Below are 25,107 nucleotides of genomic sequence, written 5' to 3'. Positions count from 1 at the left end.
AAATACCAGTTCAAACACAAATGAAATCATCCCAATGCAGCGCTCCCATCAGACAGGCCCTGCAATCTTGTGCAATAGCCTTTCTGCTGCCGCCTACACAAGAAGCCATCAGGCAGGAGACAAGGACACGACGAGCAGGTTTCCGCAGTAGTAAAGCGGAGCTGGTTTGATGGTTGACGCAGGATGACGCAAACACGGGCTCTGAGGAGGAACAGTACGAGGCATCTGAGTCACCTTCCTCCCAGCACCATCAGCCTTAGTTTAAACATAAAACAGTCATTTTGCAGATGCTGTTTTCCACTGCTAAAACTCTTTCTCCATGGAGATCTAGACATATCTCTTGTGTAAATGATACCAGCTGGGTTCACGTTGTTGCTGGGCAAAGCACAGCCCTCACCTGCCTCTGGGTGGGGAATTTGGCTGGTCCAGGTGATGCTGACGATGAGTGTGTGGAGAGAGGATATAAATGCTTTCCCAGGAGCCCAGTTACATGGTATGGGAGTGATATAGTCTGTTTCTTCTGTACTGCTTATTAAAAAAAAAAAAAAAAAAAAAAAGTTGTAGAGAAACTCATTGCTTTACCCATGATCTCTAGCTACTCTTTGCAATTTTATGTGGTTTCTGAATACAGCCCTAGAGCTAAGGACTCTGGCCCTGTCTCTGGGAGGGTGGTGAAGCGCAAGGTGATGGCCTGCCCTAGCTAAAGCCATGGGAGAGGTTGGGCTCCCTGGCCCTTACCATGGAGCGCACTGGCAGTGTGGACCTGGGAGAGCATTGCCCTCAGCCCTGGAGGTGAGCTTCCTAACAGATCCTCAGGCTCAGAGATAAGGAAGTGCTTGCCTGTTTCATTGCCACCTTCCTTTTTTTCTTCTTCTGTGCCACCTGGAGAGGTGTGATGTAGGAAAGGAAAGGCTGTGGAGTACAGTAATTTGCGAGGTAAGCACTTGCTTCCCTTCTCCTCATCCACCAGTACATTGCCTTTACCCCTACTGCTGTAAAATAAATGTGCAGTGCCAGCTCTAGCTATTTTACCCCTCAGCACCTCCTTCTGTGTAACAGAAGCCCTGATAAACCATCTCTATGACTGTTTTGGACCCCTAATAGCATCTCAGGAGGGTGGTTGTAAAGAAAAGGAGAAAGGTACAGATATGGGCATGGAGCGCTCCTCCATCTTTGCACTGATATACCTGGAAATAAAGAGGTTCATACAGGTTAGTTGCCCCGGGTGGAAATGAAGGCTAGCTCTGGCCGAGCACAGAAAGCAATGGAGAAGCTGGAAGCCCTCTCAAATAGGCATCAGGATAAAATCTCTGCCCAGCAAAATATCTGTTGGATTATTTGAATGTGGAGAACTTGCATGGGGATGCTAAAATAACATGTTTATGAGTCTTTTGGCTGAACTGAGTAACTAAAACTCAGGGCAGGTGTTGCAACAAGGTGAAGACATTTCATGCTTTTTTGCACCTGCTGTAGGTTTGGCCCACTGCAGTAATGATAGAAAGACTGGAAATACATTTTGTTATGCTTCTCCTGCCCCCACAGCTTCTGAATGCTTTAACAGATGCATGGCAAACAGCTGTAAAGCAAAGCGTGTTCCTACCTGCCAGAAGCAGCAGCAGCAAATTTCTGAAGTTAGTGTCTTGTGAATGCCAAATTACCCTGAAAAGTGGAGAATCTGCAGCAGGTGCAGAGCACAATGGAGCAGATAAGAGAGACCAGGAGGCTTGGGGGTGATCAGACAGGTACAGCAGTAGTAACTGGTAAAGCCAGCTCAAATTGTTCTCCAGCTCCCTCCTTAAGTCGTGGTTTTCTTTGTAATTTTGTGCTACTGGTGACAGTGCAATGGGATGGAGATGGTGGGAAGGCTGAATTTCTAAAGGACCAACTTCATCTATTTTATCAAAAATAAATAAATAAATTTTAACCAGGGATGACCTAATTGGAACAACTCCTTGAATGCACTGCTCTGCCTGGGGACTGCAGCTCGCATCGAGCACTGTCTCCTGTGGTCACTGTTAGGTATGTGCTGTGCTAAGCAGATTGGGCTACAGCGCTCTCTCTGCAAGGGAGAGCCTTTGACAAAGGATTTTCATCATGAAATGATTTTTTTGTCTCTGCTGAACATCGGGTGACAAGAGAAATGTAATCATCTCAGACATCTACTGTCTGTCTCCACTGCTGGCAGTGATTTGTACCTCTTGCATGTGATGCTTCCTCTGGGGAGGAAGGAAAATGCGTGTAATGAAGTAGGGGGTTTTGGCTGATAATTTTTGTTCAGTCTTGAAATGGCTGTTTCTGGAGTATCTCATGTTGAAGCCTCATTTCGTATGAGGTAGAGAGCTAAAAATATCAGTGGTATACCTGTACTGGCTTGAGATGCTCGGTGCTTGTTGTATAGACACGTAGGCAGGTGGGACATGTTCTTGCCATACCAACTTGGAGCTGCTCCTCACAGACCTGACCTGCTATAGAAAAGGAGCACTGCCTGAGGTGTGTGCTGCTCAAGTTGCCTGAGGATGTTGTAATGGTATTTTTGGCCAGAACCCTCTTGTGGAGTGATTGATGCAGTCGGCTCTGTGAAAACCATGGGGCTAGAGGATTTGTGAAGGGGAACAGCAGCAGCCCCTTAGGGTTTCCAAAGTCCTGGGGTGGTTTTGTCCTTGCCCTGCTGCTGGAGTCCCCAGGCTGCCCTTACATCCAGCCTTAAGACTTCCCAACTTGCAGGGGACAGGTAGGCCTTAACTGATTATAAAGCCTAGCACTCCCCAAAGTGGCATGCTCTTGCTTAGGGCACACTTGGGACGGCAAAAAACTGGTGGTTCCATCTCCGGCTCGCAGAAGTATGTAGCAGCAGAGGCCATAAATAATTTTTCTCTGAGATGAGCTGACACTTGGCTGCAAAACGGGAAACCATCCAGAAAGAAGGCGGCTGCCAGCCTGCTGATATCCTTCCCTGGCCAGCTGCTTTCCAGCAATCCGTTGCTGGGATATCTCATGCGTGTGCTTCAGTTGATTATAAGAGCATATCTTTCCCAATGTTGTCTTTTAAGACCGTTGTCCCTTTTCTGGTCTCAGTGTTTGTAGCTGAGTTTCTAGGCCAGGAGTCACAAGGAAGGAGATCTAGAAGCCCCTGAGAAGGTATCTAATGAGGCAGATGTGCTCCAGCCAGGTCAAATGCCCAAGTACATCTTCCTTCACCCAACCCTAAGATAACAGCCAGTACTCCCTGAGCCAAAACAAACAAACCCCAAACTTGTCAGCCCATGCTAGATGCTTAACTGAAACAAACTGGCAGCATCTTGCTCTTGGGGTTCACATTGGTCCCGTTTCTTGAGCCCTGGACATCCTGTCAAGTTCCTTTTAGTTGCTCTTAGCTTGTTTGGTCTGGCAAATGTTAAGCTAATCCTAAAAATCTTTGCTTCTTAACAAGCACATTATGCGGCATCTCGATGGAAATTTAACGAGAGGCTGAGGAGCAGAGCTGACAAAGCAGTGACCTTTCCTCCACGGTTAGCCAGACCCAGTTCATCCTGAGGTGCTGAGATTAATGAATATGGTGCTTCCAGCCAAAAGCAAATGGGCCTTATTTATCTCATAGGGCGATTTTATTGGGATGCAAATTTCGTAGTGCTGAACTCTTTGCTTGAGAGAAGCCTTGAGCTGAGACAGCACAAAGAATCACTGAGTTATCCACTGTTCCTAAGGCAAGTGTGCTCCAAGGTCATGGCTGGAGCAATCTATCCGAGCCTGGGGTTGGCCATCTGATATGACTTAGCAAATAACTTACTGAAGAGGAGGACAAGTTTTCTGTACTTCGGTTTTCAGCATGAAGTAATCTACAGATATTTTAATCAAAAGAAAAAAAGTTTATACCTCTATATTAATAAAGAGGAGCTGTTACTACAAGGACTTCTGAGCCATCTGTGTCTTGCACACTAAAATCTTCCCATTGTTCATTAAATGCTGATGTTTAGCCCTTTGGTCTGCAATGTCTGCCCTGTTTTGCTTTAAAGATTTTTTTTTTTTTTTTTTTTTTGGTCTGCAACTTATCTGACTGGACATGCTCTAGCCCAGAAAGCAGAAAATCTCTGAAGTTCACTTGATGCTTGTATTTGCTGCAGCGTACTTCTGGGCTCAACGCTGGGAAATGAGAGCAGGGGACTTATTTCTGTGGTGGCTTCAGAGCTTCCTCATTGGCAGTCATTACCCAGCAAGGGGAGCAATGCTGCCAGCAAGCAAGAGTTGGATGGATGGGGAGGGGCATTGAATGGCAAAAAAAGAAAAAAGAGTAAAATAAAAATCCTAGCATGGAACACAAATAGGGGCCAAGAAGACAACACTAAAAACAAAGGGCAGCCCTGAGATTAGAGGCATGGAGGTGAGGTGTGGTGTGAAGGTGGAAGGGTGAATGGGGTGGAAAGAAATCTAGGAAAAAGGTCTTTGTGTACAGAGTTAGTGGGGAAACTAGCATGGGGACAAAGCCCATGGAGTGGCCCAATGGTGTAGAGGCTGCTTGTCTGGTATTGACTTGGGTCGGTGGGGCATCTGCACCAGGAAAAAAAGTGACCCCTTGTTGAAGTCCTGCTTTCTTAGGGTTAGGAGTTCAAAATTAGCCTTTATTTACTGCGTGCTGCTCAGACTTTGGCAGAGATGGCAAGAGATCAAACAAGAGGGTCAGAGTGGTCCACTTTGGCCTATTCTTCTTCCTGTATGAGTAATTATCTTCTCCAGAAGTCCTTCTTGGCTTTAGACGGGGGTTAAAAAAAAAAAAAAATCCCCTAAACATCAAAGTTAATGAAATTCTTAACACGTTTAAGAAATAAATTGTTGTATGTGGGGTCAAGTGAGGCAGGATTCCGTGTGCTGGCAGTCGGGAAGTGAAGGCAGCGGGCGGCGATGCTCTGGCGCGCGCTCTTTTGGGCGATGCCCAGCCACAGAAATTGGTGCTGTATTTCTGAGAGGCACCAAAGTGTGTCCTGAGCATGGCTTCATGTCCTGAGCGCCTAATTAAGCACAAGGCCTGTGGTTTTGCAGAGATGATCTACTGCATCATGTACCCTTTCTTTTTAATGGGTTTTACTTCCATAAATTAAGACGCTTTGGGTTTATACATCTTAAGGGAAGTCATTTAGGTGTGGCAGGTCACTTCCAGACACAGCGGTTCTTGTGGCAAGAGGTTTGTGTTTTTTTTTTTGGGGGGGGGGGGGGGGTGGTCTCACAAAGATTAATCTACCCTTTTAAAGTGCTAATCCTTACATCTAAGCTGATGCGAGGATCCTACTCACCTTCCTATTACACCCCATTACCCAGATACATAAATCTGGGCAGGAAAAATCAGCTTCCAGCAGCTAGAAGCGATTCGTTTTTGATGCTAGCAGGGTCCGCACAGGTTTGAGATGCAGCTGCAGCAAGGTAACGGGAATTAAAGGGCACATCTTAAGCTTGTGAGGCACTGGGATATCAGGGCTCTTAATGTTACAGTATAAATAATCTCTTACCACTCCATAAAATGAGAGGCTTTCAGGGCACGCAGCTATTGTTAACGATCGCCTCTTAATCCTGATGTTCATGGCTTGGTAATTCAAGGTCTCCTGGCGATTTTTTTCCCAAATGCCACTGTTTGCAAGCGAGGGCTGCGTGGGGAAAGAGGTGCTGGGCTAAATTCAAAATGAGGCCCATGTGTGCAAAAGATCCCACTGCTGTTGCTCTGTGCTTCCTTATCCTACTTGGAGATAGAAGCTGCTGCACAGGGAAAGGAGGGAAAATAAAATAAAAAGCTTTCCCCAGCTTTAGCAAGCCAGCCTTTTGCTAACAGATAGAAATGTCTCTATCATTGAGACAAAGCCAAGTCCAGGAGACCTTGATTTTTTGGTAAGATGTTGAAGTGCTCCTGTAAAGGCTTAATTTCAGGCACTATCTGCAATCCTAATAATCATTTTTCTTCTGCAAAGAAATTAAATAATGATGTGAAGACTAGTTAAATCCAGCAAATATTTGCACTGCTGTAATTCCTTGGGAGGTACTGTGGCTGAAAGCAGTGCGGTGGTGGAAGAAAGCTGATAAATAGTATTCATTTAAACTTGCAATTAAAGGAAAAATCTTCATCTGATGCTTGAAGCAGTTTCATGCAGATAGTCAAAATTGTCGGCACATCTTGTGGGTGCTCTTTGCTGTGCAGTGACCATTGTAGGGCCCTTCTGAAGGAAGAGGAGATAACTGTCCCCTTGTCATGCTAAGCATAACTTTTCACCTTTCCCCAAATCCAGCTCTCGCTGCTGTGTCCTTGCAGCAGCCCAGTTGCTGAGGTCCCTCGTGGGGCTGTGCCTGTGAGGTGTGTGTTTTACGGCTGTGATGGCTGTGTTGCTGGGGGACCCTGGTGCTGGCAGTCGAGTGCCCTCTCCTCCCCTTCAAATCATCTCCTCCTCTGAGCCAGGTGGGACAAATGCCTCCATGAAGCAGGATCCAAGTTATGTGCAAGTCTGCTGGCTTTGCCAGACCTGATTTTATAAATATATTTATATGTATGTATACTTATCTACACATCTTGTTTTGGCTCTGTGCAGGCAGTTTGAGAAGGGGGATGGAAATAGGCCAGAGATGGGATTCGGACACCTCTGCACCCAGGCAGTGGTAGTGCACTGAAACACTCACAGCTCTGTGGAGCCTGGGAGCAGAGCAGAAGGAAAACAGCTCTTTGGCTGAGGATACAAAACCCATCTCTGCTTTGCGTGCTCTGAAGGACAGGAGTATCCTGGCTATGCGTGCAAAATGCTGGACCATCGAGTATAGAAATGAAGGGATCATCAAATATAGAAATGAAAAGCTTACTCAGGAGCTGCCTTTTGGGCGATGCACCTACAGGTGTGGAGGTTGCAGCAGCAACCCCGGGGCTGGCCGTGCTGGGTGCCATCGGCCTGCAGCCCTGGCTGAGGTGCCACTGCAGGGTGTGCTTGGTCCAGAAGGTGCCTAAAATTGTGTTGCTGCAAATTCACGTGGCACTGTGTCTTGCAATAACCATAGGGATTTTGATCACAGATGTCATTAAGAACTGCGGGGGAAGGCAGTGTGAAATATGCAGGGGTGATCAGGTCCTGCGTTGGGACAGACCAGGTAACTGCAGCAGCAATTATTTTTAATCCAAATCCACTGCAAGTGTCTTACCAATAGCTGCTGTTTGATTTCTCTGCCTTTGTTCGCTCACTTCAGATGAGCATCACTGAGTCCTGAATCAATAAAAAGCTTAATTTAGAAAGCTGGGGCCAGAAGAGAGAGTAAATGCTCTGCAAGAGGCAGAAAGGGTTAGATGGAGCAGCTATGAAATGCAGAAAATTACACACAGCCTTCAGAGACATAAACGTAATGCTATGTCAACATTTTAATTACCCATCTTGTTTTCAGTGTTGTGTGTTTGGATTTAAGAAAAACCAAAGCAAAACTCAATAGGATGTCCTGGGTAAATAAGGTCAGGTCAGGAGCACATTTTCTGCTCTGCAAATGAGTACAGTATAGAAATGTGTCTTCACCTTTGGGCATTTCTGAAGGAGGAGCTGGAGTGGGAGCTCAGCCCCTGCTTGTAGGGAGCACTTCTTGTGCACATCTTCCCCTCTGCCTTTTGGTGGTCCCCCCCCCCCCCCAATGGCTTTTGAGCTCTTCTGTGCCAAATGCTCAGAAGTGATGATTCTCAAGGTCTCTTTTCATTAGGTGCTGGGGCTGAGACGGGGCCGCGCTGTAGCCTCGAGCTCCTGTGACAGATTGGATAACTTATTGCAGCAAACAGGAGGCAAAGGTCGTGCGAGGCTCATGGGCTTCTGAAATCCGCCTTGAAACACTTCCTCCCCTCACCTTGCAAAATGCCCTCAGGTCTTCGTTGCAGAAAAGAAGGCAAAAATGTTTTCCTGTAGTGAGAAATATCTGTGCAATATCAGTCTGGAGAAGCTAGATACCACCCTGGTGGAATTTATCCTGTGCTCAGAAGCTGCCCTTTGTATGTAGAAGCAAGGAGCGAAGCCCTCAGTGCTACCATCTGGGCAATTTGACCTGCTGCATGGAAATAGGCTGCTGCCTGCCTCGGCTCTCAGCGGTGTGTAGCGGACAGTAATGAAGGGGATCCAAAGAGCACGCAGAGACCAGCAGTCAGCACTCTGGGTGCTTGTTTTTATAATTGCAGGGCAAAGCACTCTGGGGTTTAATTGTGCTCAGTGATGTTACAGCACCACCACGCTGGCCAGCCATCCCTGCAGAGGGGAGCAGCTCCTGTGCTGGCTCCGGGGGAGCATTGGCAACATCATCTCCCAAAAATTGCTTTTCTCTTCTGGCTTCCTTGAATCCCATGTGTTTCAGCTCAAGGTTTTCCCCTTTCTAGTTACAAATGAGTCTTTTATGAGCCCAAATGAGTTTATTACACCTTCTGAGTTCCTGAACCTCTAAAACTTTCTTATACTGTAAAATCTCCATTACTAAAATCATTGTAAAATCCTAAATTACTGTCTGTAATTGACAGACCTTCTGTTTTGACCATGTTTTTTTGGAGTCCTGGATGACAAGCTGAATTATTTTTTGTGACTTGCATCAGAAGGTAGCAAAACCATCACCACCTCTTTGACAGGTCTGTGTTTAAGTCTAGGCTACCTAATTTCTGTTTTGTAATAAAGAGGAGCACCAGGTGCCTCTGAACAAAATAGAAACGCTGTTAGCTGCAAGTGTGGATGGGAGCTGAGATGCAGCTGGATTTCAAGCACTGGGCATCTCTGCTTAGAAAAAGACCTGCAAGGAAGGAGTGCTGCCCTCCAACCATTCCTGCAGAAATGCAGGGTGAAAGGCATCTTTACCTCTTCCACAGTTTCAGTGGAAGCATCTGGTTTAGGGTTGTCACAGTGCAATGCAGCACGGAACTGCCTGACCTAGTTAGCTGCAGACGAAGTGTGGCAGAGATGCTTTATTAGTTCCTGCGCTTTGTGGTGTTCTGTGAGATATCTCTAGGCATCAAATTCAGCAAAACAGGGTGAAATATAAAGCTCGTGATCAGTGCGAGAAGTTCTTTAACTGCGAGCTCAGTGTGCAGCTATCCTTTCTGGGCCAGCTGACTGTTTTCCTCTGAGGGAGTCAGCCCCTTCTGTGGCTGCAGCTACAGCTTGTTGGGTGCTGGTTGCTTTTGGCTAGAGCTGGAGAACAACAGGAACAGGAGCAAACAGCAATGCTCTGGTATCAAAAGCCTTTCAGACCAAGCCCCTTGCCCAGCTCCAGAGGGCAAGTTGCGTTGGCAGCCGGAGGTCTGGGACACCTACTGAGGCCGGAGACCTCATATTTAGGTAGCAAAGGCTAGGCTGGGGTTCGTGGCTTCTTACTTGGGAGAGCTGGTGGCCAGAGACCTAGGGCAACTTAAAGTATTTTCTTGTAAGTGATTGTAAATGAGAAAACAAGCTTGTCTGCCTTTTTAAACTGGTTGAAGCTTCCAGGAGTTGCTTTTCAGGCATGTACCTCCTAGTAAAGGATAAGCCATACGGCATTGAAATTTCATTTATGAACCCCGCCGAACTTGAAGGGGAGGTTTGATATGTCTCAGCTGAAGTGTAACAGTGTGAGGCTTTCTCTGCCTTCAGGATCCTCAGTTTCTCTCCTGCTATACTTTTCATTGCTGTGGGTAAGAATTCATAAAAAGGATTTGTTTCTATAGGGGAGCTGAATGCAAAGCAGTGGAGGGAAAGCTGAGCTGTGTAGATAAGTCAGGTCTCTGGTCAGATGGATGGAAATGCTATTGCTCCTACTCTGGTTGACTCTGAAGCTTTCGGGGGGCTTGATGTGGAGGGTGAGAAATGCTGGTGCACCAGCTGTGGATCTTATCTTTCACTCATTCTCCTATAGCTGCAATCTTTTTTATTAGTTTGTATATATTTTCTATGTTCCCAGGCTAATATATATGGATTTGTAAGAATTCCTGGGTAGGGATTATCCTTATGAACCTGTAGGGTGTTCATGTTTGAGCACGAATCCTACTGACCGAATGGTGATGCTCTGTGCAGCAGAGATGAGGGTCTTGGTTTTGAATCCATTTGGGCGCAGAGGCTCTTGCTGGAGAGGATCTAGTTGCTAGAGAGATCACCAGGGTTTATATTTGAAGCAGTGCCTCAGGAACTGATGGGGATCGGCAGAGCTTTGCAGGAAAGTCTGCCCACTACCCATTTGCGTTTGTCTGCCTTTAGCAAAAGCTATCAAGTTAATGATAATTTAAATTCTCACTTTGGCATCTGCAGGTATAATTGCATAAAGCACTGTGCATTAAATTGATTCCAAATCCATGCTTGGATGTAGAGCCTTCAGAAAGACTACATATGTTAGCCTATTTCCAACATACTTCGGCCATTGAAGATAGAAGGTTATTATGTCCTCCTCTTTCACCCTTTTCATTTTTTTTTTTTGTCACTTGAAGAGGTAATGATATACATTTAGAGTGGCTTGGTAATACGCTGGTACCAGTTCAGCTGCCAGTGACGTCCCATCAGTGTCCCTGGGAATTGTATCCCCCACTACTTTTATGAACCATTTTGCTGACAGATCCCAAGTCTGCGGATTACATGGGTTGATCATGCTGGATAAATGAAGCTCACAAACGAATTGAACAGAAACTACTTCGATCCTGGTTGTAACATGCTGTAATTAATCACTGCTGCTGTGTAACACCTGGAACCCAGCAGGAGCCCAAATGCTAAGCAGGTCAGCCAAAGCCAGCCTCAAACCTGCATGGAAAGCAAAGCCAGGGGCAGTTCTTACCTGCCTGTGCCTTGTTCTTATGCTGCTGGAGCTGTGCTTTTACTACGCAAAATACAACTTTTGAAAGTGCAACATTAAGGAGAAAGCTACCACTTTCTCAGCTTGAAAAGGGGAGACTGTCCTTGAAACTTTGCAAATTTGATCTTGAAAAATTACTAATTCCTGTGTTTGGCTCTCATCGCAACTGCAGCAGCACTCTGCAAATTTGGGGTTTTCCATTGAAAAGTGTTGTTTTTCCAGTTTATTTCCTGCGCACTGATAGCTGTGTCCAGGGGTTCTGCACTGCTCCAGAAAGCTTTTTGCCAGGCAGCAAGGGCAGCCCAGCCCGTGCCCTGCTGCTCCCAGCGCTGGGTTAATGCCTTCTCCTTTGTGTGCACGGGCATAAATGAAGCTCCTCCTGGGGAGGAGGTTTATGACACTAGTTACTAAATGATCAGCTGAAGAAAGCCGTGAAATGTTCTTTCACTTGGTTTAATCACCTTTGCCAAATGCATGTGCATCCCAGCACTGAGCGTGCTGTGGGAGCTGCGTCTGAAGGAAGGACCTGCCTGTATGTGCCTCCCCACTTTGGTTTTGGGGCACAGTGCTGACCTGAACCCAGTTTATCTATGCCAAAACACCCTGCGTCATTCACGAAAAGTAAAGGGTGGTTTTGACCTGAGGAAGGTGCTGTGGTCCTGGGCAGATCCTGCCTGCTGGGCACGGTATAGGTACTATTGGGGCCTCTCTGAGGAACCCCTCACCTGGGGCAGGTTGTGTCCCCTTCTTTCCAAATGTCCCCGGCCACTGCAGCTCCCCAGGAGCTTGGATGTGGCATCTCAGGATGCCCCAGGGCAGCTGAGGCAGGCAGGGACAGAGCTGCAGAGGCTTCCGAAGCGTGGGTGACGGATGCACAGAGCCGTACCAAATGGGAGAGATGGCACGTCGCTGCCTGTCGCTTTTCCCTTGTCATTCTTTAGTGTCTCCTTTAGAGCTGGGTTACTGTCCTTAAAGCCCCAGCCTTAAGGTTTCTCTGACTTTGTTGGCAAATCTTCTGCCTTGGAGATGCCTCCTCCTTTAATTCTTTCCCTGTCCTGTCAAGTTGCACACCCTTATGTATTTTTAAATCCTTCTTTGGCATTCGAAACTGTTCCCCTGCAAGGCCTCCTCCTACATCCCAGCCCTTCAGAAAGCCCCGGGGATGGCTTTGGCCGGGGATGGGGCTGTTCTGGCTCTGGCTGGGACACCAGGTGCTGATGGCTTTTGGTGAATGCCTTTTCAGAGACTCGTTCTGCTGGCTCTGCCTCTTGCTTTTGTAGGGAAGGATGAATCTGGATACAACAAATCAGCAAGTCTTCTATCTTCTTGGGATGTATTTGTTGTGCATTAATCCCCTCGAGTCATGGTAACTTTGTTCCTCTGCCTTCTCCCCAAGCTACTGCTGCTCTACAGCGCGTTCTTTCTCTCTTTTTGTAGCCTGATCTTGTTTTATTTGGTTATTTATGTTCATCTTTCCCTTTTTTAAAAAAAAATTGATATTGCCTTATTTCACTTTAGAACAAAAAAGGCAGATGCTTGCAGCTCAGCCCTGTGTTGTACAGGAGAAGTGGTGGCTGGTGTCGGAGGGGGCTCTCTGCAAGGCTGGAAGGGGAGGCCAGTCTCCACAGGCAGCTTTTGGCTGCTCCATCACACTGATGGGTTTTGGTACCAGTCTGGAAACAGCAAGTCCCTCATTCCAGGTTGGATCTGTTGTCCTTCTTAAAAATGTGCACTTTGGGGTGTACTTATAGGTTTATCCTCATGTCCTCCAGCCTTGGTTCTTACAGGGTTTCCTTCTGAAACCCCACTTTTTGTTGCCCTTTCCCTGTTAACGTCACCCTGTTGGTGTGACTGTGGATAGCCGCAGGTGACGTGATCCAGGTGCTCTTCACTGAGATCCCACTCTGATTTTATGGCACAAAAACCATCCGTGTGTTGTCCCTTCCCTGATAACACCGATGTGGAGCAACACGCGGGCACAGCACACAGTGGGGAGAGGGTTTCATCTGCTGGCGTAGCTCGATGCTGAATGCACGAGGCGGAGCCCCAAGCACTTGATCGCCGTGTCAGGGTAAGCTGTGACGGAGCACGCTGACAGCAGCACAGTGGCTACATGACAGCCAGGATCAGCCTGATATACGAAGGGCTTAATACCTCCAGCAGCAACACTGCCATGGAGCTGAGCCCCAGCCTGTGCCCAAGATAATCCCTGATCCAGGGAGAGCGTTGGTGCTTGCTCCCCGCAGGGTGCTCTCAGCAAGCATTTGGGGACGGCAGCTGTGGGCCAGAACCCAGCCTTGGCTCCGCAGTACGGGATGAGTCGATGAGGGATTTAGAAGAAAAATCGTCGCAATGTATTTGTTGGCCTTGTTTGAATAAACCCCAAGAGAGGCCCGCCTAAGGTGGCTGCTGGTGATTTGTGTTTTTAATAAAGAAAAGCAAGATGTCTTCACTTTATCTATAAATATGTTATTAAGAGGGCTCCAAAGGGAAGATAAATGTCGGGTTGATGTTTGACTAGCTGTTGCTAAATTCATAGATGTAAGATCCGTGTATGTTTAATGCCACTCACGCCTGACTTGGATAGACCATGAACAAACCATGCTGTGATCCTGTATCAGCCATCAGCATCAGGGCTGGATCTGACCAAGTGACACCCCTGACAGCAGAGAGGAGAAAAAAGGGGTTAAGCTGTAGGCAGGAAGGGGAAGGCAGGAACAAGGCAGCAAACAATTGGCATCTGGACTCTGTGGACTAAAAGCTGGGGGGAAATATGGCTTAATTGAAAAATCTGCCCATTGTGTGTGGCTGCCGGCCTCCAGAGGGAAACAAAAAGAGAAAAAACAAACAAACAAAAAAAAAAAAAAACAGTCAAAGTGGGGAGCAAGGAACTGGGAAATCCTGTACAGGCTTAGGCAAGCACTGCCAGCAGCTCAAAGAGCCCTGGGCTTCAGCAGGTGAAATGCTGTTTGCAGCCCTGTGCGGGCACTGAGCCCTCCAAGGGGTCAGTTCTTTCTGCAACGCTACAGGTGTCCCCTGTGTTGCTTACTCTACCTGTTAGCTTTTCGTTCACCCAATTACTGAGCTGCTCCTCATGAGTTTTTATAAAATATTTGGATGTGACTGATTTGCAGGTGTTTTTAAGTGTCTCTCTTTGGGGTGTCTTTCCTTGTGTAACCTTGCTGTTGGACAAAACAAAGTCTAACGTGGACAGTGTCAAAGGCTAGGCACGTAGCTAATTTTAGACTTTTAATAGTTGAAAGCATAAGACTTTCTCTTCCAAATTTGGTAAAATGAGCATGAAGCAATTGGTTTTGTCTGTTGTAAGGTGTCTCCAGCAATGGCCTCATTAGGCAGTAAATTTCTCTATTTTTTCTATAATGCTTTGGAGGGCATAGTATTTTTCTAATATATTTTTATATGCCTTTTGTAGCATGGCTAATTGTTTTAGACATTTTATGGTGCAAACTAGAAGAGATTTTCTTTTGCATTTTCCTCTTCGGTTTGTCTTTGGCTCTGCTAAAGCAGTTGTGCTGATTCCGAGGTTTTCTGTGCACAAAATAAGGTGTGTGTGTATCCCTATTATGCTGGATTCCTCTAGCTGTGTTTGGAGCTGCTGCAGCATCTTTGTGACACTCAGATTTTTTGTCTTAATCCTGTTCTATTAAGCTCACAAGCAGTGCTGTAATTTCAGAGGATCAGAAAGCCTCGGATCAGGTCAGTGCTGCCATTGCACAAGTTTGTAACCCAAGCCCCAGTCTCTGTGCCCTGTGCTATCAAGAGCCCCTTCAAGAGGCTTTACCTTGAACTTCCAGAAAGGCTGCACTACAGTACCCTACCAGGAGGATGATGTTATTAGAAAAGCTTTTAACTAATTGTATTTAAGAGTCCCCAAGAAAAAGGGCTATGGATCACATCTGCTTCAGCACCAGCCCCAGCTCACCACTGGTGCTGCTCGATGGGATCGCTCCCTCGGTCCTCAAGGCATCCTCCAGGAGCTGGTTGGGAGCAGGACTGAGCTTGGCGTGGAGGGAGGGAAGTCACCGCCAACGTGGCAGCTGTTTGTCACTTCAGATGACAAGAGTGAGCAGCAGCTCTGTGGCAGGTGAAAGCAGCCCATGTCCCGCGTGGTCCCGTAAATGCTCACACATCTGCTGAGTGCTGAAAAGGCAATTCTAGCTCTGTATTCCCCTACAAACTGATATGAATGGGGAAATGCATCGACTTGATCTCGTGTGTATTTGCATTAAAAGTTAAGGATCCTCTGTTAGGATGCGATGGTGTGCAGCGCGCAGTCTGAGCATGTATTTTTAATGCAATCTATTTGGCTGTCATTCTAGAAAGTTACACGAAGATGGAGTTAGGGTTGAGCTTGTGTGTAAAGCACACTGCTGGGATCTTCCAGCCCCAAGAAAATGCACACTGCAGATTTTAAATTGAAACCTAAATTTAAGTTTCCAACATTTTAAAGAGAAACACAGAGATGTTAAGACAAATGCAAAAATAAGCACCCAAGCCACCGTAACTCTGCCTTGGAGTAGCGTTGAGTAGAAATGTTGATTTGTGACTAATCTTTTTTCACTATTCTCCAACTAAATTGGCTTAGTCATGGTTACTTGTCTAATTTGTGATGAAGGAAGAATTATGGTGGTTGGCTTCAATCCCAAACCAGAAAAAATGAAGTTGTTCCCAGCCCCCAGTATTTGAAAACAAGCTCACTTTCCAGATTGCTGGGCTTACTTTGCTGTTGGCTGCAGCCTCAGATCAGAGGGAAGCAGAGCTTGCTCTGGAAGGGGGGTGAAAAAGGTGAGTGATGTTGATAGCAGAAGTTTATGCTGGATTATATCAGGTAGAGGCTGATGGGGCAAACTGATCCGCAGCCAACCCAAGTGTTCTGCTTTGCCACAACCTTGTTCTGGGGTCTGGGGGCACCTCTTGTGTGTGCTCCCCCCCGTGCTGCTTCACACCAGCTCCCACGACAGCAATCCTGCTGCGTCCCGCCAGAGCCAGCTTGCTCCTTGGAGAGCAGCTGCTCCTTTTAGGAGGAGAAATCACTCGTTAGCTTATTTCTCTCCACAACGTTACATTGCTCCGTAGAGTCTCTCCCTTTCAAGATACTCTCTGCTGCACTGGTACTTATTAAAGAAAAAAAAAATGAAAAATTCATATATAGAAAACTGAGACATAAAAATATTATGAATAACGGTGCAATAGTCTCTTCTTTTTTCTTCTTTTGTCATTTTTATAACCTCTAAAGGAAGGTTTAGGGAGCTGTTTTGTCTTTAGAGCATACAGTAGCCGTCTGCTGTCAGAAGACGTGTGCTGCCTGCATCATGTCGCGGAGACTTTCAGTTTGCTCTTTTGTCCTCAGTGTGAAGGGAAGGGCTGCGTGCTCTGCAAGGCTGCTCTCTGAAGGCTGTGGCAGAGAGCTGAGCTGCCGTAACCTTCCCCAGGTTGGAAGGTTGGTCCGAATTTAGATCTACAGGTGTCCAGAATTGTGGTTCTGGAGTCCACTGACCCCACAGACACCTCCTTTCTTGATTTGACACAGCCCAGGGCATGCACAGGTGTGAGTCAGGTATTGCATTCCTTCAAACCCAGGATCTGGCTCCAGTTGGAGCAAGCAATGGCCACTCTTGCTGTTAAATTCACTCCAGAAGGATTTTTCTGATTTTTACAGAATTCTCATTACTGAATCCTCTCTTCCCTGTCCCTCAACATTTTAATACTATTAACATCCTCCTTAATGTATTCTGTTTTCATGGATCACATCATGAGGTGTCCAACTTTTCTCTTTGGTACAGGCTGCTGGGTTCCACTCCAAGAACTGGGTGCCTAAATCTGAAGCAATGCAACGATGAAACCCCTGCTTGAGAGCACAGCTTAATCTCTGCCATGAAAATCATCCATGCTCTTGTCTTGCTTAATGGGAAAAATATTTTCATGAGCATGAGTGCTGCAAAAGAGCTTGAGCTGAGTGAGGAGGATCAACCTACGCATTAGTCCCTTCTAGCAACACAGCATTCAGGCAAGAGTAGGAACAGGACAATCATTCATGATGCTTCTTCCAGAATCTCTACAAGCCTATTTCAGTCGAGGGGTTCATAGCCTGAAGTGCTTTTCCAGTTCGGTAACTTCCTTGGGATTTCCAGGTGCTTGGAAGCCCCAGATCTTCTCCCTCTTGTTTGAAGAACCACTTTTTTTTTTTCTTTTTAGGCTCTTACTAGTGTCATTCAGAGGCACCTCATGCTTGTATTGGAAGAGAAAGTGAAGAACCGATGTCTCTCCACCTGCTCTGCGCCACTCGTGGTTGTGCTCTTGGATTGTAGTTGAGGAGGGCTGGGGAAATGCTTAGACCTTGATGCAGGAAAATGGGTTGCCATTGCCTTTGACCCTTCATTGTTCTCCTTGAGGAGCTACAGCTGTGGAAATGAAGAACAAGAACAGTTATAACACTTCAACAGCTGCCGTTGACAGAACTAATAAACATCATTTTTAAATGCTTCCTGGGAAAAGTAAAAAATGTGTTTCAAGCAGGATGTGATGCACAAAGTGTGGTTTCCCTGAAAAACCCATGACCAAAATCAGGATGTTAAACTTAGCAATATAATTGTGGATGGAAAAAATTTATTAATGCTCTAAGTCTGAAATTTCAACAGAGAATTAGGCAGGGCACTACTACAGGGTCTGCCTGCAAGTGGTTACTAAAATAAAGAAGACATCCAACAGTAAAACGTGAAACTGAATTTTAATCTTTAGACATTTAGTAACTTCTGAGAAAGAATAGTGTTTTTAATTCAGAAATAAGGAGTCTAGTGGTAGTTAGCATCTTTCTTAAAGCACAAGCTGCTCAAATTATAGTTGTTTTTTTTTTTTTAGAATGTCAGCTTTCTTTTTTTCTTTCCTTTTTTTTTTTTTTTTTTAGGTGAAGAAACACAAGTTTCAAAACTTATGGGGTGGAAAGCTGAAAAAATTACCCAAATATATGATAAGCTTCAAGCGTGTCAGAACATATCCAAGGCAACTCAATTAGCCGTTTCTATTTAAGTCACAGCACTTTTGGAGGCTTGTTTTGGCACTACCAATTGTTCCTCTGTGCTTTTTCACCTTTGGCAAAAGCAGTGGGAGCTTTAGCAGTACTGTTTTATAATCCTCAAACAACCTACTAATGCTTTCGTTTCCCATCTATTTGTTGCCAGGCACAAAGGGGTTTAATCACAAAATGATTGATAACTCCATTTAAACAGAGCATTAGCCTAATGACGTATGAAACTGTAGCAGAGTTGTTAGCTGATGTACAAATGTATTCCTTGAAGAGGGACCGAAGTTGCCTTGTCTTGCGTCCGAATCGGTTCACTAATCTCTCTGCAAATTCCTCCTTTGCATTAATCTTTTTGCTGATGAATGCTTGCTGGGCACATTGCAAGCGATTGCTCGGTGCCCACAGACGTTAGCGGTGTCCTGGCCCTGAGCAGTACCTGAGAGGTGTCAGAAGGGACCCGGCTGGCAGGGGACAAGAGGATGTCCACGTTAACATGGCGAAGGAAAACCACACGTAGCCCAGAGCATCAGCACAGCCTGTGTTTCTCCATACAATACACAGAGAAGCAACAGCATCCTGATGCTACATTTCAGCTTACCCAAAAGTCCCCTAGCAGCAAGAAATTTAATGATGAACTTGGCCAACAGGACAAGGTAGTGGTTGCAGGTGTATTTGGGGTACACCTGGGTTCATCTCAGAAGCAGATGTTTCTGCTTAGCACTGCATTTACCATCTTTAATGGGAAATGCTCCATGAAAGACTCGCAGCTGCAGTGGAGTCAATCTTTGCCTGAACCAGAACTCACCTGACCTCCATTTGAGGCTGCTGGTACTTTTCCATTATCACATGCTTGGAGCAAATCAGGTTTTTTTAGCCAATGCATTTAGTGAGATTATGCAGTCCACATCACCATTTTAGAAACACTTTTCACTACGCATTTATTTTTCTTCATTCCTTCTAATCAGTATCTGGCCAGGGAAAGCTCCAGCTCCATTTCTACTGCTACTTGTCCCCGGGTGACTTCACACATCACTACGTGGTTATCCTCTCTCCTCACCCTAAATATCTCACTCATGGATGAAAGGATCCCTCTAGGTAGCTGATCCCTGTGCATCCTGACAAGTCAGTCAATCCTGCTCTGTAAAATGTGTGTCCATCCCAGATACACGATGACAAACGAACTATGATTGATATTCCCTTTATATCCTACAACAGCAGCCATTAGCCCTGCCGGAGTTGTCCTGTCGTTATAAAGACTACTAGGAGGATGGTTTGCAAGTTTTTTATATCTGAAACATGGCTATTTATATCCTGACTACTGTACAGCAAGGATGGGAAGTGAGTCATCAAAGATGTTTGGATTACATGAATAAGATTCAATTTTGAGTTTATCCTAATGATGCAGCTATTCTTCCCTGGAGATGTACGCCTAGAGCCTCTTTCCGTGCTGGCAGCTGAACAAGGCAGGGCTTTGCCCCTTTCAGCTCTGGCTAATTAAAGAGAAAGACCCCATCAGTAATGTGGTGGGAGACCTCTGGCATGAGGGAGAGCCGTGACTTTTACTCATTGTGTTAACAGATTTTTCTATCCGAATTCATACCAAACCTGCAAACCGTGCTGACCAGGAAGGAAGTCAAGCCCCAGAGGGCTGGAGCTATCATCCATGGTAAGAAAGACAGCAGCGCTTCCTTCTGCTCAGCTTTCTGCCCTGCTCCTACCGTCTTCCAGCATCTTCCACCTCGGTTTCCGTGCTGGTTCAGCTGCTTGTGAAGACCAGCTGAGCCCAGCCTGGGAAGGCAAAGCCGTGCCGAGGAGCAGAGCGAGGGCTTGGCCAGCTGAGGGACCTGGGGCCACCCCGAGGTGAACCACAGCCTCCTGACATGGCCGCTGGAGATCTGGGTGGGTTTTCTGTGACTTGAGCCTTCCCAGCACTGATACCCTGCTTTAAGTGTTACTGTAGGCAGGCGCGTGCTGCCTCCCACCACTCCGACTCTCAACCCAACACAATTTTCTCCTTGTGTTTCAGTGCTGCAGAAGCTGATGAGGGGCTGAGATATGGATGCCCCACCCCTGGAGGTGTTCAAGGCCAGGCTGAATGGGGCTTCGGGCAACCTGGTCTGGTGGGAGGTGTCCCTGCCCATGGCAGGGGGCGGAATTAGATGGCCTTTAAGGTCCCTTCCAACCCAAACCATTCTGTGGATCTAGGTTTCAGCCTGAAGCTGGTGACTGCAGGCATGATTCCTATACAGCAGATGTTATCTCCCTGTATTCATAACAGTCACTTGTTATCCTCTTTGCAATAAATTAATAAGACCCCACTACTAGAAGAGATCAAAAATAGGCTACTTCAATATGCGGTAGGATGAATTCTTGTGGGAAAATCCTGAGGAAAGCATAAGAGATATATACAAGATTGCTAGAGGAGCTTGTCCTTCCCCCACCATCTACAAATAGCCTCATGCTGGGAGCTTGAGGGGGAGGTCTTTAATTAAACAGGATGATTTATAATATTATCTGAAAACATAAGTCTGGAGATGCTGATGCATCGTCTGGATATTTCCTGCTATTGTCCTGGAACTCGGTCATCTTTAACCTTTAAAATATTGAAAATACTTTAGACAGAAATAAGGAGAGGCAGGTAACTCGCTCTCTGTGTGCTCCCAGGTGGGGAACACCTATATCAAGCACACAGAGCAGGGACGCGAGCTTGAGGTGCAGCCTGTGTCCCACAGTCCCAACACCTTTGACAAACCATTTCCCATCAGTGCCAGGCTATGTCCAAGATACAAATTGATGGCATTTCTATCTATGAGGAAACAATCAAAGTTGTTTTTTTTTTTTCCTTTTAGTTTCACTCCTCCTTTCAACACGCTTGCCTATAGCAAATACTTAATTTCGTTCTTATAAATAGTCAGCATTGTGTTAACAAGATAGGGATGGTTGCTACAGTACAGCAGTCTTTTTCTTGTTTTTAACCCAACTACAGCTATGAGGATGTAACACCTGAAGCCATGTTGACTGGCACCCACTCCTTTTGTTCCTATTTTCCTCTGGCATTTTTGACACACGTCCATTTTTTTATCTTTTTTTTTTTTTTTCTCCCGGATCAGTGTTTCCAATTTGTGTCTCATTGTAGACTAAGCAGCAATGCCTCAAAGTCTGCACTGGGCTCATCGGGAGGTGACCTGGCTGTAAGCAGAAATGGAGAATTCAAGGCACCCACCCACGTGTGCCACTGCTGCACGTGTGGCAACAAGGGCCACCTGATTTGAGACAGCTCCCAAACTACTATTTTTATATATATATATATATATATATATATATATACCTGTTGAGGACATTAGTTGTCCATCATTCTGTGTTTTCTGATTTGTCTCTCTTCTACCATAAAGCTCTGTTTAGAAATAATAATTTAAAAAATAATAAAAACCAAACAAGAAAATAAAAGGAATGCTTGTTTCTGTGGAAGCGTTTACTGCATTGTGCAGGCTGCTGCAGGTCGATCAGCCTGCTTTCATGCAAAGAGAAACTGTTCTGGTGGTGATGTTTCTCCACCTGCCTGCAGGAAGAAAAGAAATCCATTTTGAACTCAGAGAATAGAAAGTCGATGTTGGTTTTACTGGCTGTAGTTCAGCCATAGAAAAACTTCAGCCAAAATCTCTGCAGGTGAAAAGTGATGGAGCTGGCACTTGTGCCAGCTGGGTTGTATTGCTTTTTTTAGCACGGGACAGGATAGTTCACTTGGAAAAAGACCTGCAGAGATCATAGAGTCCGACTGCCTGACCTCTTCAGGGCTAACCAGGAGTTAAAGCATACAAGTGAGGGCATTGTCCAAATACCTCTTGGTTCACCTCCAGCATTTACTGTCCTGTAAAATCCTGCTCATGGGGAGCAGGCAGTGATATGCTACTGTCCTGACCCAGGAGGAAAGTTCCCTGTGACAATCAGGCCAGCCAAAGCCTGTGGGGACCTTTACGGTTTCCCATTCCTCTGCAGAAAACCAGCTCAATGTTTTCCCCGAACCCAGATGAGCAAACTAGGCATTTCTTTGTATCCTTGAAAACCAAACAGAAACTGCGGTGTATCTTCCTGCAGGTGATGAGTACGATTACGATGCTTTCTTTTATTTTCTTCCAAAGCAAAAAGCACCTTTCGCTGCTGAGAACTCGTCCTTCAGGTAGCGGAGTTGGCAGCTCTTGGGAGAGGAAAGCTGCAGCTTGACAGAGGAAAGAAACAGCGAAAGAGCTCCCAGAGCATTGTGCAAAAATCTTAAGATGTTGACCTCTCACAGTAGTGTGCATAATCAAAGAAAAGCAGCAGTATAATGTCTTGGTTTTCCCTATATCACCAAGTATCCCAGCCCAAGAGTGTGAAGTAATATTTTTCTTGTGATTTTCCTCCAGAAAAGGAGATCTCACATGTTTAGAGGTCGCTCCCCTTATTCTTGAAACCCATTTCACTTTTTTTTTTTTCTCATATAATTTCTTCATCATCTTACAGTCTGTTTTTATTAAATTACTTCAGGGAGGGTAATCTGGGAGAGCTCTGGTGCACTTGTGTTAAATCTGTGACCTGCGTGAGAAAGTCTATACCGTAGCATTAAAACCCAAGTAATACAAAAAAATAATAATTTCTTCCTTCTCCTCCTCCCCTTGAGCTCCTTTAGTATTTGGATTTTTCCTCGGCTTTAATATCCTTTCTGTCTATAATCAAGTTCACTTTCAGACCCTGCTGTTCAGCTGTTACTGAAACGTTGTCTTCAGAAACGCCGAGTGGGGAAATGTTGATTTGTTTTGCTCTCAGGGGAAATAATGTAACTCGGTGACAAGCTCACCAACAGCAACTCTTAACACGTATCAAGACAACTTGCACAAAATCACCTTGCTGTTAGGCTGCATACACATATTTAATTGCATTTAATTCTCGAATGCTGATACAACTCATTTCAGCGATACGAATAATGGGTTTTCTGGTTCACTGGCTGAACCAATGCAGACTAGAGGAAAAAAAAAAAAAAACATAAAATGCTTAGTTTCGTTTTTAGGGTCTTTAAACCTCTTCAATACTTGGACTTTTAATTATTAATAATTTTGTTTAATTTTCTGCAATGCTTTTGGGGTATCAGAAGCTCTGCCAGTCAAGAATCATAGAATCATAGAATCATAGAATCATAGAATCATAGAATATCCCGAGTTGGAAGGGACCCATAAGGATCAACTCCTGGCACCGCACAGGTCATCCCAAAAGTTTAGACCATGTGACTAAGTGCACAGTCCAAACGCTTCTTAAATTCAGACAGGCTTGGTGCAGTGACTACTTCACTGGGGAGCCTGTTCCAGTGTGCGACCACCCTCTCAGTGAAGAACCTCTTCCTGATGTTCAGCCTAAACCTCCCCTGCCTCAGCTTAGCACCGTTCCCGCGGGTCCTGTCACTGGTGATAACGGAGAATAGGTCCCCTGCCTCTCCACTCCCCCTCGCGAGGAAGTTGTAGACCGCGATGAGGTCCCTCCTCAGCCTCCTCTTCTCCAGGCTGAACAGGCCCAGTGACCTCAGCCACTCCTCGTATGTCTTCCCCTCTAGGCCCTTCACCATCTTCATTGCCTACGAAGGGGTTGGCAGGATCCTGCTGTCTCATCACAAGGCTGCCTGATGACCCAGATTACTCTGAAGATTTGTAGTTTGTTTTCCAAAAAACGCATTACACTTCTCACACTGTTTTTCTTACGAATGTGCTGTTCTCAGGCCCTGTGGACTCTCAAAGACTTTGAGCTGTGAGTTTGTAAGGCATAATAGAAATGCCATTTTAATTGGCCAGGGCAGAAAATTTGACGCGCAGAGCTAGAGGCTGAAGCTGCAAAACTTAGAAAACCAGACTGCTCTTTCTAGGACTAGCTCATAGAAAAGAGCAGGGCTGTGCATGGACTAACGTGCAGCTTACCAGCTTTCTGCTCTCTTATGCAAGGATTTCACGTTATTACATGAGGAACTTCAGGAGTAATAGATGTCTTTCTCCATCTGTCACTTCTGTACCAGTTTTAGTTCTCTTTTTAACCTATTTTATACAGGGAGACGGAATAGCAGGTCCCACTTCAGGACCCCCTCCTGCACATCCTTAACACCACAAAGGCTGAATGCGTCCGGCTTCCATAGCAGGTGGAGCTGAAACATGGGCGCTTCGATACCCCTGAAATCCACCCCAGGGGCAGGTTCTTCCCTCGGGTCTGTCCCCGCTTGTCCCCAGGCTGTGGACAAGCACCGACAGCCCAGGGAGCAGCCGTGAGCTGCCAGGGAGCAGATGGGCAGGGGTAGAGGAGAGGAGAGGGTGGCAAATGCAGTGTGCAGGAATTGGAGGGCTGCAGGACAAAGACGTGAGCTGGCAGCCAGGTTCACGGACCTTGGAGCAGCTTGCTACAAAAGGAAAATAAATAAACTCAGGATTTTAATTAACGTGTTCTTTCGTTCATGCACAAAATTAAAAAACCATCCATCCTCAATCATCATCATCTTTTTTTTTATTTAATTAGGAAGTTTTGCTATACTAATTGTTACATTCGTCCAATTCCATCAAATCAAATCAAACTAATGACAGCCAGATGGTCGCGTCTCTCAAGATGCCTTACTCAGGGCTAATCCGTGCCCTCTGCTGTGCAGACACAAGGAGCAGAGGGAGCCTGTGCTCTTCATCCAGGCACCAAGAGGACAGGATTAAAGACGCAGACTTATTTGGCAGGAGGCAAAGCTGGTGAAGATCGCTGCGACCAGTTCTCCCCATGGAGCTGAGGTTTGATTATCCACCCTGTTTGTATGCTGCAGTCAAAAACACGCAGTGGGTTAACTGGGGAAGAAGAAGCTGATGTCTCTGGAGCAGAAACGAGGTGAATTTGACCTCTTCAATCAATGCAAAGGATGTGAAGATTCATACATGCCCTCTCCCTGTCGTGACGCGTAGACTTCTGCATCCTCTTGCCCACCCCCTAGCTCCTGCTTCATCCCTACCCTACACACACAACATTATTCAGAGCACGACTGGTACCCACGGTTTTTGTTCCACAATAACAGGCTCAAGATGTTGTTCCTGGCACCTCCTGATAATGCATGCGTATTACTAATTACAGCAGTTTATTTAAGAAGCGGTGGGTCAAATCTGTTGTGATCACTTGAACGATACTTGAAAATTATTACAGGGTGCACCCATTGTAAGTTAGGATAATTAAGGCTGCTGGTATTAACACTCTGCCCTTCCTTATTGCCAGCTTAATTTCCTTGAACATTTTTACAT

General features: G+C 45.8%; 1 long non-coding RNA gene across 1 annotated transcript; it reads left to right on the top strand.

The window, feature by feature from the left end:
- The first annotated feature begins 505 nt into the window (after positions 1-505).
- On the top strand, positions 506-19,713 carry LOC308193385. Its single transcript, XR_013949591.1, has 3 exons — positions 506-792; positions 889-936; positions 16,590-19,713. It is a non-coding gene; the product is annotated as an uncharacterized lncRNA (long non-coding RNA).
- The last annotated feature ends 5,394 nt before the right edge of the window (positions 19,714-25,107 follow it).

Source organism: Anser brachyrhynchus (genome assembly GCF_964034855.1).
Source record: "Anser brachyrhynchus genome assembly, chromosome: 3".
NCBI classification, from domain to species: domain Eukaryota; kingdom Metazoa; phylum Chordata; class Aves; order Anseriformes; family Anatidae; genus Anser; species Anser brachyrhynchus.
Note: the sequence above shows the minus strand (reverse complement) of the source record. Positions and strands in the feature narration are given on the sequence as shown.